General features: G+C 40.4%; 1 protein-coding gene across 1 annotated transcript in view; it reads left to right on the top strand.

The window, feature by feature from the left end:
* Positions 1-427: 427 nt before the first annotated feature.
* The window catches only part of LOC125458098 (short transient receptor potential channel 7-like), a 123,133-nt gene continuing 106,314 nt past the window's right edge, over positions 428-17,246 (top strand). The window contains exon 1 of the mRNA XM_048542992.1: positions 428-766. The gene's annotated coding sequence lies outside the window, so the exon portion shown is untranslated. The remainder of the gene's footprint in view (positions 767-17,246) is intronic.

The raw sequence follows: 17,246 nt of genomic DNA, 5'->3' as shown, positions 1-17,246 counted from the left end.
CTGCAAGAATCCCTCCCCAAACTTGTCTATCACAGCACACACCAAGCTCAGATCACGAGTTAACATGAAGTCCATTCCAGTATTGAGAATATAAGCGGAATGGTGTGTGCCCCACTGAATTATTTGACCAAAAACCCACTGTTTTGGCGCGATGGTGAGATTCCACTTAAATGATTGCAACCACGACAGAAATCCGTTCAAGCTACTTTTTTCACGTATTACTGGTTATAAATGTCTGTGCGGCTACATTTGACTTAGAAGCAATCGGTGTTATTTTTAGTGCTCAAGCCACCTGCTAATGAAACAGGGCAGAGCCCTCCACTGTCCCTCAGTGGTTTAGACTTCTATCCATTGAGTTTTCCCTTTTATGTCAGCGACCAGAAATTCCGAGGGGTGTCAGTGGGTACATTTGGTGACGTAAATGAGTGCCAGCTCAAACTCGCCTGGACACTCCTGGTAACTTGTTGAAGATGACAGGCGAGTCTTGAATCAGGAGGGCCTTTTTACCGTCAGTGAAAGAGGCAAGAGAGCTTCAGTCGGGTTGGTGCGAATTCAAGCCCAGGACATGAGCAGCGACGAACCAGCGGTTGCTGCTGATGTCAGTCAGACTCGCCCGGAACAATGTGGTCTGGAGGAGCCGCTTGAATCTGTCCGGACTGTGGTCGCAACCTGGCGATGAGCATCACATGCCCGTTCACGCAGGCAAGGAGTTCCAGGATCTAGACCAACACGGCGGTGACGGCGACTGTCTCGGGCAACAGAGTGTGTAAGTAGTGCTGTCGTGTCTTGTAGGCACCGGCTTCAGCTCGGCGTTAGGAATACTGGCTCCACAAACCGGGTGGGAACGGTCATTAAAGTTTGTTCTCCCGGTTGCATGCTGCTTTGCTGCATCTGCAGGCAGCATTTGTATTAGAATTGAGAAATGCAGCATAAAATCATGAGTCAGGAGGCAGAGCTATAACCTTTCGTATGAAGAATTTTCTTTCTAAAAAGGAATTGGGAAAACTAGATAGACGTTACTTAAAACGAGGAGAACTTGTCTGATGGGGTCAGTCTGCCTTAAACAAGAGGAGATACCAAGAACGCCGTTACATCTTTAGCCAGTACAGTGTGTGAAGAAACTGCCTGATATTACTAACCTGTTCCTGCGGCTGAGGATACGGCAATCTGTCTATTGCTCTCACTCCACCAACATTCATAGGGTGTGTCTTACCCTGAAAGGGATATTGCTTGAGTATCATTTTAATCAAACGTGTTACAATTGTTTTGTCTGAGGTGAGTCTGTAGATGCCAGTCACTTTGACAGAAGAAAACCAGCTGCCCCCTGCTGGCAGCAAGCCTTATCATTTGGTTTAATATCACCTTGAAATTCTTTTTCCTATTCTCCCCCCCCCCCCAACCCCCAACCCCCAACCCCCAACCACCCCCCCTCCCCCCTCCGGTCTCTGACACAGCCCGAGAAAGACTCGCGGTGTTCTGAAGCTTGTCTGTGAGCACGCAGATTGGGATAACAAGGAGAATTATAAAATGACAAATGTCACGTCTTCCCGGGTATAATGCAAAGACTGAACTTTTAGAAACGGCCACACAAAATAAGCAACGCTGCTGTCAAATATTGAGGATAGTGGGATTTATGTTATGAACCTAGGCATGGAGGGAAGTCAATCAGGAGTTGGGGGGAAAGGCTTTGACAAGGTTCGCAAATATCCTTTAGAGAAGGAAACTGTCATCCTCATTACCTGGTCTAGCCTCCATGTGACTCCGGACCCTCAGCGCTGTGATTGACTCAACCGCCCCCTGGGCGGGTATGGATGGGCAATAAATGCTCGGACCCCTCATCCGTGAATGAAGCAGGTAATAACACTGCTGGGCTATGTGAAGGACGGGGGTCATTAAGGTTCTCTCCAGTATGAGAGGAAATATATGTTATAGTTACATCTCCTGGGTCGCCTTGATCAAAGTCAAGACCTGTAGAAACTGTAGCGCAATAGACGAAGCAGCAAAGACAGCCATGTCATTCGGAGCGTGTGAGAACACTTATTTGAAATTAATTAAACGATACGCCTGAACAGGGTAACATTATCAACGGTATGATGGAGCTGTTGCTTCGGGGGAGAGCCGTGGATTGAAAGCAAATATGTGTAATTTCAAGCTTCCAGCGCACTCGAAATGAAACCCTGGTCTACGGCTCTGGCAGTTTCATTTACCACACTTGTCTTTGTGATTTCCCCTGAAACGGAGATTGAGTACGGGAGCAAACAAGGCTGCGATCTGATCAGTTTTCCATATGTCTTCATGTGAAATCTGGCCACAGAGAACGCTGTTCTGCCCTTAGGTTTCAATTTCTCTTGTTCAGCTATCGCAGAAAACCCACAGCAACAGCTCGGCAATTATTTAAACGTTTGAAGATAAATTAAAAGCCCCCAAACTATACAAGCTGAAGTTGGATTTCAATTAGACTTCGTGGCAAATATTTACTTCAGGATTTTTGTTTTCTTCTACCATCGATTCCTTTATTTTCCCGCAGCAATGTTTGCCTCTAAAGAAAGCCTTCATCCGTCAGCTGGCTAACGCCATCTGAACCAAGAGTAATTTGAATCATTTGTAATTATACTTAATATTCATCATATTTGCTATGATTCCGTGATCAAACTTTGCCAGGTGTACATGGATTGCGGCAAGCAATGTAGCTTTCTTTCTCTGATCTCCAAAATGTAACCTCCAGTCACGTGCCTGTAAGTAACTCAATGTTCTAGTACCTGGGCTTAAAAGATGAAGGATCTTTTAAACAAAATAGCTTGAAAAAAATAGGCGTTGTTTCTCCAGTTGGCAGTCACAAATTTTGATTATCCAAGGCTACAACGTATCATTTACTGGTGGGTGTTATTGCTAGTAAATAGGTGAGCAAGTAAGTGATGGGCTTGAGGGTTTTAAGAGTCCCTCTTTCTAAACTGGGGAGCAAAAGTGCTCCATTAAATCAACAGCTGAAATAGTTAACCTGCTTAACTGCTTGAACAATATTTCCAACCTTGAATTCTAAGTTGTTAAGTTTAACACAGTAAAGGTGGCAGGGCAAGGGATGTGTTGTTGCTGTTTTATGTGGGAGCTGGTGAATGCCAAGTATCAAGTATGTGCCTGAAACCCAAGAACTCTGAGGTTCTATCTGACTTATTAAGCTAGAGTCTGAGCTTCAGACATTGCAGTGCCCCAGGGAGGGAGGAAAGCTCCCTAAATGCTTAGTTACATTTCTTGGGTTAGGCATTTCAGATTTTGTTCCCAGTTGGAGACGGGAGGGTGTGATTATAATTTATGGGGATCCAGAGGGCAGAAAGGGAGGAGTCACAGTGCCTGGAATGCTCAAGCTGGTTTGAGGTACTTGGAGTTTGTGTGGATGAGAACAGGAACTGCTGGATGAGAAACCAACCACATAACCTTGATGCAGTGAACCATTTAAATGATGGCACTGGGGGTTACTAAGGAATGTAGTTTTAATAGAGGAGGGTGTAGTTAAGGGGCAAGATACCATTATCTGTAGCTGAAAACGTGTGCTGCCCAGTATCAGGGTTAAAGAGATCTATTCAGAATGGGAGAGGAATTTGGAGTGAGACAGAAGTGATCTCCACAAGCACAAACAACATAGCTGGAATTAAGAAAAGAGATTCTGCTAAGCATGTAAGAGCAGGTCAGAGCCAAGGTATAAAGCAAAACCACAAAGGGACACAGCATAGATAAAATCAGAAAGTTGAATGCTTAGCTCAAAGACTGGTGTCAGAGAAATGGGATTTGAGTCATTGGACATCGCCAGTAATGCTAGGGAGAGAAGAAACGATAATGGGACATTGTTCATCTGAACTGCTCTGGGACCAGGTAGCATTATTGGTAATGGTAACTAGAACATGACAGGAAGGGACAGGGTGTTTAATGGTAATGATGCATCAGAGAGCAATAAATAATGGTTATAAAAAAGTCACCATATCTAAATGCATATAGCATCCAGACTCAAATGATGAATGAGTAGCAGAAATAGAAATTAACTGCTTCAATCGAAACAGCATTGCTTAGATGGTTACAAGGTGAATGAGATTGGGAATAAAAATTCCTGGATGTTTAACACTTTGGAAGGACAGGTAGAATGGAAAAGGAAGACAATTGGATGAAAAAAATATGAAGACACTAGTAAGACTCAGAAAATCAGGGAGTAGAATCAGTATGAGTGGAGGAATAACAAAGGTCAGTAAATCGTGTCAGTAAAAGCTGGTGCCAGTAGTTTATAGACCCACAACAGTAATTATACAATTGGACAGACCACTAACGAAGACATTATTGATACTTACTGATACTTGTAAAAAATGGATAGATATTTTATTGGGTAATGACTTAGCTGACAGCAACATTTACCACCACCCCAACCATCCAACAGAAAAGGACAGCCTAGAGACTGGAAAGCAGGAGAAAGCCTGGAACAAGTGATAAAAAGGTCAAGAGCTGGAAGAAGTTTGGAATCCCACACACTACTCACCCCACCCCACACTGGACTAGGGAGCCAGTAGAACGCATGCAAATTGGTCACTTGAATTAAACAGGACTGAAAACACACAAGCAGTGTCAGAAAGTGTCAGACCATAATGAAGGAATTAAGGGGACCAACATTAAGCCAGTAGCCTTAAAAGAACATGACAAAATGCCAGGAAAGATAGAACATAGAACATAGAACACTACAGTGCAGTACAGGCCCTTCGGCCCTCAATGTCGCACCGACCTGTGAAACCAAACTGACGCCCATCTAACCTACACTATTCCATTATTATCCATATGTTTATCCAATGACCATTTAAATGCCCTTAGACATGGCAACTCTACTATTGTTGCAGGCAGGACATTCCATGCCCTTACTACTCTCTGAGTAAAGAACCTATCCCTGACATCTGTCCTACATCTATCAGCCCTCAATTTAAAGCTATGTCTCCTCATGCTAGTCATCTCCATCTGAGGAAAAAGGCTCTCACTGTCCACCCTATCTAATCCTCTGATCATCTTGTATGTCTCTATTAGGTCACCTCTTAACCTTCTTCTCTCTAACAAAAACAGCCTCAAGTCCCTCAGCCTTTCCTCCTAAGACCTTTCCTCCATACCAAGCAACATCCTGGTAAATCTCCTCTGCACCCTTTCCAACCAGGGAAGATGACAGTTAAAGATCTGGCCAAATGAGTGAAAGAGCCAGAGGGGAATATAGCAGAACCTTGATTTGATGGCAGTGATAGCCCTGGGAAAATGGAATGGTTTAGGAAATAATTATTCCCAAAAGAAGGGGAACTCACTCCACAGCAGTCACTACTGTTAAATCCACCAGGGGCATAATAGGAAGACAAAAACAAAGTTGCTCATTGGGAAATCAGAGAAACAAAACAGAGTTTCAAGCTTTAATCGGTCCAATCGGATTGATGTAAAGTTAAATAAGAATGAGGTGCAGAATGCAAGTCCAGGCAGAAAACATCACCAAGTTATCAACCATTAACTCTATCAGATTTGGAAAAGTATTCACATCCAATACATGGACTATGTAACTGGGCACTGAAGGGTTATAATTTGAGACAGATGGCACAGTAAAGGGAACAAGCCCAGCTGACATTCCCAAAGCAGACTTTGAAACCAGATTAGGACAAAGAGAGTGAGGGCAGAATGGTGTGTTATGTTGCTATACTGTATTAACTAGGAAAGTCTTCAGTAAAAATATGACAACAAATGCAGCACCACTCCATGCTTTCAGGAGGGATCTAGCCTCACATGGCACAATTTACTAAAACCCTTTATATGTGACCTGGATTCAGCAATTGAGCAAGCCAGGTATTTAGTACTGTATTTGAAGATTACAAATATTTGAAATATTAAGTTGACTTCTACTTTTTCAACTGGTACATCAATGCATTTTTTCCAATGCTAAAGGCGGATGTTAGCCTTGCAGAAGTTGGACCACGATTTCTAAAAGGAATTTTCTGCTAGCCAGTTATACAAAGCACGCAATTTTATATCATTAATCAGAAGTTACACATCATAGCAAAAACTGGAGGCTGATATGTCACTGCAGCTGAGAGAGTTGGAGCAGTTGCCCTTTTGATGAGACATGAAACCTAAGTCTCATCTGCCAAAATATCCTTTGAAACTGTTAACACAGAAGAGCAGGGAAATTATCCCTCATGTCGTAGCCAATATTTATCCCTGCATGAACATCACGAAAAAAGTTGTTATAAAATTGCTGCTGAGAGAGTTTGATACAAAAAATGTGGTTCCTACATTTCAAATAGTGACTGAATTTCAAGTGTATTTCTGTGGTATCTCGAGAGTGCTTTGAGAAATACTTCTGAGCTGTTTAATGGTTGCAAAATGTGCCATATAAATGTTAAGTTTTTCTTTCATTGATTTGGTTCCTCCCTTACTCGTGTTGCCAAGAAGAAAGTAGGTGCTGGTCAAATTCTGTGCTTGAAACTAGTAGAATGTTGATTTGATTAGAATATTTTCTGTAATTTCAGTGCTTTGTAAGCAGGCAGGAGTCTATTCATATTTTTATAGTGAATTGTCACACATCCTGTTTTGTTTATGAGAAATTCCTTGTGTTTTTTTTTACTTCTGAGTAAGATCAATGCTTGCTAGTTGTCTAACCATCATTCAGCAACTACACTTGTGATTGAGATACATGGAAGCTCTTCGTAAGCAAATTTGCTCCAAGATGAAATAGAGCATTAAAATTTTCAGTTAGATAAATCAGAATCTTTAAATTTGTTTAAGTTACATTTACTGTATTCTAGAGTGCTACTGATGGTTGACCAACTTGTCAAACCCATCAGTAGGGGTTTTTTCATCACTTCAATCCAATGCATTGACTTAATGTCAGGATTTGGTCCTAACTAAAATCGCAATTGGAGGTTTACAAGATATCTGAGCTGTAATTTGTGCAATTCTAGTAGGGCAAACTTTAGCAATGGCTTGCATACACTTGAAAGTCTCATGTGCCTTAACTATTGTGAACCTCCACCCAAATTATTTATGCTTAGGAAACTGGGATTTTCTCTACAGGAAACAGAAATAAAACTCGCCCAAACCATAACACAATGGAGTAGGATTTCAAATAAATTTTATGACAAATGTTTGCTTTATTGTATCTTTTTTCCTCATGTTTTTCCTTAATTTCTCTGCAGCAATTGAATTCCTCTAATTCTGCCTTTCTCTGTAAACTGGATAATGCAATTTGAGTTGATGCAAATCTGATCTATATTTGATTTTAATCATATTTAGTAACATCTAGTGAACAGGTATCGGCAGGTGTTTTGCAGCAGGATAAGCAACATACTGTGAAAGCAGACAATCATCCAACCTGAGTTTTCAATCATTTAACTTTGAGAATCAAGTATGATAATGGATTTCCATGCATGTCAGATGCCTTACTGACTGAGAAAGAGCTGCACGAGTGAACAGAGTGCCCACAGCAGTTTGGAATTTTTCTCTCCACCACTTCAGAAGTTACATTAGCATATTAGTTTTAAAATGTTTTTATGCCTCCAGAAATCATGAGGAGAAAGCTTTCAAACAAATCAATTGAATATTCATATAGGATCATTTGAAAGCCTTGTGAGAATGTACTTTGATATTTCATCTTAATAATGCCATGACCCAGGATTTCCTAAAATCTTTTGCTGTAGCTTTAGTGTAAAAGTGAAATAGTGTCTTCAATTATTGTGGAAAATTTAAATGTTAATCTTAAGCATTATACATTTCCTACAGCATACACTTTTCCTTTACTGTTTGTACTGCTACCAAGAATGATCAACAAGAGCCCTCTGCCCTTTATTTACATTAGCATGCCTATGCAAAAGACCAGCTAATACAAGTTTCTTGAATTGACCCATACCCAAATAATACAGCTGAGCCTGAAACACAGAACAGCAGTGTAACTAATATTTCTGGAGTTTAATAGTGATTATCTTCATGGTTGTTTATCTTTTTTCTTCTCAAGGTTGATAAATGCTCAGCTTACCAAAGATGCTTACAATTCATAAATGCACAAGAATAAATTTTTGCAGAGCTTTGTCCAATTCTTAAGCAAATCCAGTCTATGTGCACCCAGACTATACTGGATCAATGTGAGCACAACTTAACACATGCAGAAGGCTAACTTGCTGGCAATGCTTTCTAAATGGGAGGATCCTTGTGTCATAAATATTGAAGTTTCATGAAACAGAGACAACATCCCATTCCTATTACCCCTAAGCTGCAATATTTACTAGTTTTACACCAGCTTTTAAAAGGATCTAAGCAAATGACCTCCCAAGTTATTCTTGTTAATCCCTATCAGCTAGATTGGTGCCAAAAATAATACTAATTTTAGCACAAGTGCACTGAGTCAATATATAGCCTCAATTTCTACTGGAAAATTGCATTTTATGGTGAGCTAAGCCTTGGTGTTGCAGCTTAATCAGTTTCAAGACAAAACATTACCAGAAACAATTAAGCTGTTCAACTACAAAAAACTTTTTTGTCATAATAATTATTAATTATTATTGCAGCAAACCTCTGCTGGCCCAAATCTATAGCAGCTGAAAATGTATTTAGAATAGCTGTAACATTTATTATTAATCAGCTGTAATGTTATGAAATGAGAAAATCTCATGCCATCAAGATTTTATTGTCATCCTGTTCTGATTCCATTTATCATTATTGTGCTAATGAAGTTGAAATTCTGAAAATGGAGATCATCCAGTAATGAGCAAATATTGTGTAAGTGATATATCTATGTGCTGAAATTATTTGTAAAACTAGGCTCAATTTTCATTATGGATTGCTCCAGTACATTTTATCTGTAAGCTAAACTAAAATCTATCTTGTGACAATAGTCTCAAATCTCCATGAACAATTTCGCAGAATGGGTGGTCTACAGCAGCCAGGCTATCAGAGGAACAATTTCTGTTTAATGGAACCAGGACATGTTTCAGGAAATCTCAACAGAACTTCATAATTTCCCACTATATCGGCCATTGGAATGGAAAGGCGATCTGAGAAAGATCTCTCCTCCAATTTGATTTCCCAATTAGCTGGTTGTTGAGGTTGAAGCGATTAGTGTTTTGAGCTTTCCCAATGAGAAAAGGAAGACAATAGCCTTTCCAACAAAATAGTCCTGGTTGGACCTGGTCTAGGAAATCAACATCAGGACTTCTTTCAACCTAAAAACAACGCACTCAGAATCCAGAACTTGAGGACAGCATGACAAACAAGTTATTGAACATTTTCAGACATTCAAACTACAGTGCAGGATTTAAACCATTTCCCTACCTTCTTTCTCTGCCACTGTTCTGTCTCATGACGAAAACCCCATAACACAAAGGGTGATGCAATTCTAATGTCCGTTAATGTCAAATCTACCACACTTTGAGAAGAACTTCACTGTATCTTCAAAGTGTTCTTTGTCTGCTCCTGTAATACTAACTACTTGTCAGCAATGAAAGCAGGGCATGGGATATCCTACCACATGTGTCCAAAGATCTGTTGGACAAGAATTGACCTGTTCAATCATATGAGCACCCAGCGTAAAAAATCACAATCCTAGGTAAGACATCCCTAAAGTCAAGGAACAGCTGATGATGACAACAACACTGAATCCATACTCTAATTGACCAAGTATTCTCCTGCTGAGGACACCTCTCAGCTCCTCTCTTGTCTTTCTGAAACTACCTCACAAGAACGGGTTGGTAATTCTGCAGTGACTCATCTCCTGTCTTCTCAATATCTGTTCATTAACTACAGGGTATAGCCAGGAGTGCGCTGGAATACTGTTCACTGCCTGGATGAGTGCAACTCCACCATCACTCAAGAAACTTGACACTATCCAGCCCACATGATTGACATTCCATCAACATCTTCAAGATTCATCAGTTCCACCACCAACACACCCTGGCAGTATTGTATACCTCAACAAGATACATTTAGGGTTACAATTGATCAGAAACATCAATACAGTTGCTACAAGGGCCATTCATTTTATTTTATTCATTCATTGCATGAGGGCATCGCTGGCTAGCCAGCATTTAACGCCCAACCCAAATTGCCCAGAGAGTGTTCAGAGTCAATCACATTACTGTGGGTCTTGAGTCACATGTAGGCCAGACCAGGCAGGGAAAGCAGTTTCCTTCCCTAAAAGACATTAGTGAATTAGATGGGTTTTTCCTGGCAATTGACAATGGATTCACAGTCATTATTATTCTAGATTTGGTTTAACTGAATTCAAACTCCATCGTCTGCTGTGGCAGAATTCAAACTTGGGTCCCCAGAACATTGCCTGTGTCTCTGGATTAGCAGTCCAGTGATAATACCATTGGCCATCACTTCCCTCATAGAGGCAAGAAAAATTGATGTGAGTAACTCATTTCCTGATTCTCCAAAGCCTGGCCACCATTTATAAGGCACTAGTCAGGAGTATAATGAGATTCTGGCCACTGCCTGGATGGGTGCAAATCCAACAACAGTCAAGAAGCTTGACACCATCGGAACAAAGCAGTGCACTTTACTGACACCACATCCACATTCAGTCACTTCACCAAGAACAATCTATAGCACCAATGTATACTATCAACAAGATGCATGACAGAAATTTGCCAAAGATTCTTCACACTTTCTAAGCCCATAACCATTTCCTTCTAGAAGGACAAGGGCAGTAGAAATTTGGGAGCACTGCCATCTGCAATTTTCCCTCCAAGCGACTCACCATCCCATCTTGTAAACATGCTACTGTTCCTTCACTGTCATTGAGCCAAAACCATGGCAGTCCCTTCCTAACAGCATCGTAGGTCTACGTATAGAACATGGATTGCCGAATTCAAGTAGATAGCTTCCCACCACCTTCTCAAGGGTAACTAGGTTTGGATAATAAGTTCCAGCCCTGCCAGCGTCACCAATGTCCAATGTGGAAATTAAAAACAATGCTTGAAGCCTGATACAAGGATTACATATTCAGTAGTACCAGCTAATCCTCATGTAAGGCAAAAAAGCTTGCTATCTAGTAACAGCCTAAAAGCACATCTGATAGAAGGGCCAAATATTATAGACTAAGGGAGCAGGTGGGTATGGCATATCACAGCGTAACTGGGGATAAATGGCTAAAAACCATGCCCCACTGTTTCACAAGCTACCACAAAAATTATAAAAATAGAAAATCCGGATTAGATCACTAAACTGATCATTTGCCTGACTGACTGATATTCAGGACCAATTCACACCAAATTTTCCAGAAACAGTAAAAAATAACTATTTATGGCAACTCACTTAACTAATAAGAGCAGTGAAAATTAAGAATCTCTGACTTATTTTTAAAAAAATAAACTATACCCCTTCAAAACCCAAAACAAACAGACCTACTCAATCATGATTAAGGTAGACAAAATCAAATGCTCTAACACACATACCATCTGTGGCAGAATTAGAGAGACAGGGTAAGCAAAATTCTAAAGAGCCAAAGACCAGACCAAAATGTGGAAAGCTTTTTCTTCACAATCCTTTTGATTTTTACAATCCTGCTACACTGCTGTCTGTACGATTGTTTTTTGATTTGATGGTTGATCAGGTATGTTTGGGGCCTTGCTTGTATGAATACTTACTTATAAGCTTTCTTGGATTTTCTGTCCTTTGCCCACATAGAGTAAGCGAGAGAAAGAGAGACACAGTAGTGTTTGATTGCAAACGTTTCATCACCCTGCTAGGTAACATTGACAGTGCGCCTCCGGTGAAGCATTGGTGTACTGTCCCACTTGTTACTTATGTCTTGGTTTGGTAGGGTAGTTGGCATCACTTCCAGTTCTGTTTTTCAATGGGTTTGTGGATCGAGTCCAGTTCAACGTTCTTTTTGATGGAGTTCTGGTTGGAATGCCAGACCTCCAGAAATTCCCTGTCATGTCTCTGTTAGGCTTGTGCTATTATGAATATGTCGGATAGGGACAACACATTTAAATTAACATGGTATTTCAGTAATAGCAATCCAACTTCCATATCAGTTTACAGCTACAAAGCTAATATGTGGTTTGATACATGGACGAGGAGTGAGCATGCAGCCTATGGCAACAAGCACAGAGCAGAAGTGTTGATCATTCACGTATGGAGGTATCAAGCTAATCCCAGAGCCTGGTAAGATCATCAGTGACTCTGTTTACATTATGCCTTGCCATATGCTTCAGGATCCCCTTGGCTCACAGAAAGCACACAATCACTTTACCCATCTTCTCCTTTCCAAATTATGTCAATGTGACCTTGATAACAAGCGTTAGAATGACCCCAAATATTGACAGTGTAATCTGAATGGTACAAATGTGAAATATTACTGTATATCAACAGCTTAAACCTAATTCCTTAAATTTTTCCTGGCTTGCTAATATTGCCTCCCTGCCAAAAAAAAATCATAGTTTAATTAGTCCTAAGAATACTGGTTCAATAAGTCAAAACCTGATGGTGCATCCATCATGAATATCACACGTGTATCTGAAAGTCAAACCCTTTTGTTGTTTAAGAACAGGCTACAAATGGAGGTTGAATAATTCTGAACCATGTAGGAAAGACTTCATAATTAAACCCTAGCAGCACTGGTAGGTTCCTGAAATCTTCAATGTGAGCCAGAAGGCCAAACAAGAGTATAAAGCTTCAAATCAGGAAGAGACGCATCAGACATCATTTGTATTCTACAAAGTCTGCTCCTTAACCACCCTCTTTTTGATATGTTTCCTCCATTTGAAGGAAATATACCTCTCCAGGATTTTCTGAGACAAATCACACCAATACACAATAAATGCAAGGATGCCAGTAAGGACTCTGTTTATATCTGCTCAATGCATAATGAGCTATTTGGAGAGGCTGAACAGGCTGGGGCTACTTTCCCCACAGCATCAGAGGCTGAGGAGCACATTATAGAGTTTTATAAGATCATGAGGGTCATGGATAAGGTGAATAGCCAAGGTCTTTTCTCTGGTTAGGGGAATACGAAATTAGATGGCTTAGGTTTAATGTCAGGGGGCAAAGATTGAAAAGGGACCTGAGGGGCAAATTTTTCATGCAGAGGATAGTGCCTGTTGAAGTGGTGGATGCAGGTATACTTACAACATTCAAAAGCTATTTGGATAGGCACCTGAATAGGAAGGGTTTAGAGGGGTATGGGCCAATTGGTGGCAAATAGGATTAGATCAGCTTCGGATATTTGGTCAGTGTGGATGATTTGGACTGAAGGCTCTGTTTCCATGCTGTACAACTATATGATTCAATTACTCTGTAATAAATTGGCCAAAATCTGGTGAGCAGAATGCAAACATGTCTCACTAGTATATGTTCCTATTTTGACATCACATCCAATAGCTACTGAGTGTGGGACACTACAACAACAATATCAGCTCACCCACTGCTATATTTTCTTTAACAAAGGAGAATCAGGATGGTGTAAGAATTCACTCTCATAGTACTCCAAGAATAGTTTTTACTAAAATAATTAAATTTTAAAACATATTCCAATGTCAACTGCACCACGCCTATCAATGGTACCAGCTCCCCGTATTCTATCTTCCCATGTCTCCAACAGATATTTTCACTGTACTTGTCAATGTGACCCTAAAGGACCTCAAATATTTAGAGTTTGATCTGAAGGGCCCAAATGTAAAATATTACTGCACATCAATAGCATACTCTATAAACCTAATCTTGCCATCTCACTCTCCAATATTTCATACTCCCAAAAGTATTAGTTTGATTAGCTCCAGTTTGATAAGTCAAAGAACTGGGAGCAGGTCACTCATGAATATCTCACATGTATTCGCAAGTCAAACCCTTTCGATGATTAAGAGGATGCACCAGAACTAGGGCTAATAAATCTGAACTAAGTAGAAAATACTTCACCAATAAACCCTACCACCATGCCTGCTCTCCCAATGTCAGCTGAAACACTTTAGCTGAGTGGGCCAGATAAAATGAATATACTCATTTGCTTCTTCTATTTCAGATGTGACCACTCATAGTCCTGTTCTGAGATATTGGCAGGAATATCCATGTGTCACCAAATACAGTCAATAACCTGAAGAATATCTCCATTAGTTCCAGCTCTCTAGATATGATGGAACACTTAATTCTACCCAGTCTTGGGTATTACTATTAGTGTTGCAGTTCCTTGGAATTAAAGTCTGGAATGAAACCTGTCACACAGTGTAGTGGTTGTAATAAGGTCAGCCGGGTGAACTTCATAAAATATGACTTCCCTAATCAGGCTGTTAATCTGATCCAGTCAGGGACCCCTGGCTGACAGATTAGAACAGGGTGTCAGAGGTTCTGTTCCCTCCGAGAGCTGGATCAGTGTCAAGGACTCTTTAAGTGAAAATAAATGGGGTCTTGGTGAAGGTATACCAACTTTTGTGGAGTTATTTCATACTGTCCATTCAAAACAATTTTCTACATGACATGGCCTTTGTTCGTTATCTGCAAAGGCTGACTGAGATTCAGACCAGCCTTTTAAAACAGAGATACCATCAACTTGAAAGGAAATTGGTTTGCCTGAAAATAACTATTGATCTGGATGTGAGTTTGCTCGCTGAGCTGGAAGGTTAGTTTTCAGACGTTTCGTCACCATTCTAGGTAACATCAACAGTGAGCCTCCGACGAATCTTCTGAAAACTAACCTTCCAGCTCAGCGAGTAAACTCGTATCCAGAACCTCAACCTGAGCTACAAATCTTCTCAAAACTCGCTAATAACTATTGATCCTGTCCATCGGCTGATGCAATTAAAATCCCTACAACATTAACAACAATAACTTGCATTTCAAGGGCTTTTAACATAAAAAAGTATCATGAGGTTGTTCATAAATTATGAATATCCAGAAGGAAATGGGCACTGAGCCAAGAAAGGAAACTCTGGGAAAAGTAGCCAAATAAACAGCTCTATGGGTCTATAATTGTGTGAAATGAACAATTTTGAGAACGTAAGTTTTAGAGTATGATGTAAACAGAATAGAATGAATCAGCTTGAAGGTTCTGCCACCACTGATGAGGAAAAGGGAGATGGGATCCACAGAAGTCATTGGAGAAAATGTTCAAATTTCCAGAGTCGGACCATGTTCCATTCCACTTCCAATAAATATCAACATTCCATTTACCTTTATAATCACGCTTGCATTTTAATGTTTTGTGATTCAATCACCAGGACTCCTCTCTGTACCACTGAGTTCTGCAACCTCTCTCTGTTTAAGTAATGTATTGCTTCTCTGTTTTTTCTAGTCAAAGTGAACAAGTTCACATTCATTTTATATTAAACTATAACTATAATTTTTGCCCTTGAGCTTAGCCTGTCTATTATGCTTCCAGACTCTCTACCTCCTCTTATCAATTTATTTCCCAAGTTTTGTTGGCAAATTTGGCTACCATACATTTAGTCACTTCATTCAAAGAATTGATACATATTACAAATAGTTGAAAGATCCATTTATCTACCTATCCTCTGCTTCTTGTTAGCTAATAAATCCTTTACTAATGTTAATATGTTACCCTTCTGCCACCCCCACATCATATGCTCTTGTGTAGTAACCTCTGTGGCATTTTATCAAATGCATTTTGGAAATCCAAGTATAACAGATGTACATGTTCCTCTTTATCCATCTTCTTGTTAGTTACTCAAAAAGTGTAATTGACTGGTTAAACATGATTTCCCTTCAGCATAGCCAAGTTGGCTCTGCCTGATCATATTATGATTTTCTAAATAATCTGCCATAACCTGCTTAATAGTGATTCTAGCAATGTCCATTTGCACCTTCGACTAACTTCCTGTTTCTCTCCTTTCTTGAATAGAGTAATGCCTTAGCTATTTTTAAAACCTCAGGTTGTTTCTGGAATCCAAGGGATTTTGAAAATTTATAAATAGTGACTGTACTCTCTTTTAAGTCCTTTCCTTGAAGAGTCTAAGGTGCAGGCTATCTAGCCCTGGGACTGCCAGTTTCACAGTCTACTGGTTTTCCTTGCAGTGTTGGTGAGTGTTTTACATTCCTCTTTCCAATTCACGTCTTGAGCTGCAAGTAGCTTTGGGAAGTGGTTGAAATCTTCTACAGTGAGAACAGCCATAAAATAGCGGTTGAGTATCTCCATTATTTCCTTGTTCCCTGATTCCCAATTCCCTGACTCACTCTCTAGAGGACCAAAACTAGTTTAATATTTTTCTAATTAAGCACTTCCCAGAACTCATACAATCTGTTTTTATATAATAAGCAAACAATTGCTACTAAAGTCATTCTCCACTTGTCCTTAGATCTGGTTAATCAACAGATTGATACTAATCTTTGCAGATTTTATTCATGTCTTTTCAATTTGATACTCTGGTCAACTTCCTTGTTTAGCCTCACGTTCTTCTCAAAGAGACATTCTTTTTCTCAATTCTAGCCCCATTTTACTACCCATCATGCCCAGAACAATTCACCCACCACTGGGATAATCCTAGAATGGATCAGCATCCTCATGCCAGTGCTATTTTAAAAGACCGTTGGACATGAGGGCCAGCATCTGTCGTGACCTGCCCTCCTATAACCTGTCATATAGCCTGGATATGGTACAGGCAAAGAAATTGGCACCTCGCTTTACAGTTAGGAACCTGGAGGAACTGCTGGATAGGGTGGTTGTTCTCTTACCCCAGGACCAGCAGTGGAGGCCGCAACAACAGGCCTTGGTCAGAAGTTGCCACTCAGGTCAACTCACTCTCTGTCTTCTGAAAGAATGCGCAACACTGTACATGACCTTCTCCATGCTTCCAGGGTAAGTTCCATTATCTTCTCTCCAATACTTTATTATATCTCTGCTACCATACCCATCTCTGACCAAGTCTCATGCTGTACCACACTCATACTGGCTGCAGCATAGAGAAGGAGCAGTGTCATTGATCTTACTCACTGTCACCCATCAAACCCCAACCCCACATGTCATGTCTGCTGCCTACTCACTCAGCTGGCATACTATCCCTCCTACACCAAACCTGCTGTGCCACACAGTCTCATTTCCCTCAATAGTTGCCTCTCTTTTATTACAGGAAGAAAACAGCCCCCCACAATTGGTTGGAAATAATGAAAGTATCCTGACTTTGACCAGCCCATGTGGCTGACCCAGTCTATCCAAACTGCTGTACTGCTATCAGACACTGTTCTTGACTTCCTGTGCCAGGAGGACCAAAGGCTATTTCCCTGCAATTTATGGTGGACTGCTG

Source organism: Stegostoma tigrinum, chromosome 13 (genome assembly GCF_030684315.1).
Source record: "Stegostoma tigrinum isolate sSteTig4 chromosome 13, sSteTig4.hap1, whole genome shotgun sequence".
NCBI classification, from domain to species: domain Eukaryota; kingdom Metazoa; phylum Chordata; class Chondrichthyes; order Orectolobiformes; family Stegostomatidae; genus Stegostoma; species Stegostoma tigrinum.
Note: the sequence above shows the minus strand (reverse complement) of the source record. Positions and strands in the feature narration are given on the sequence as shown.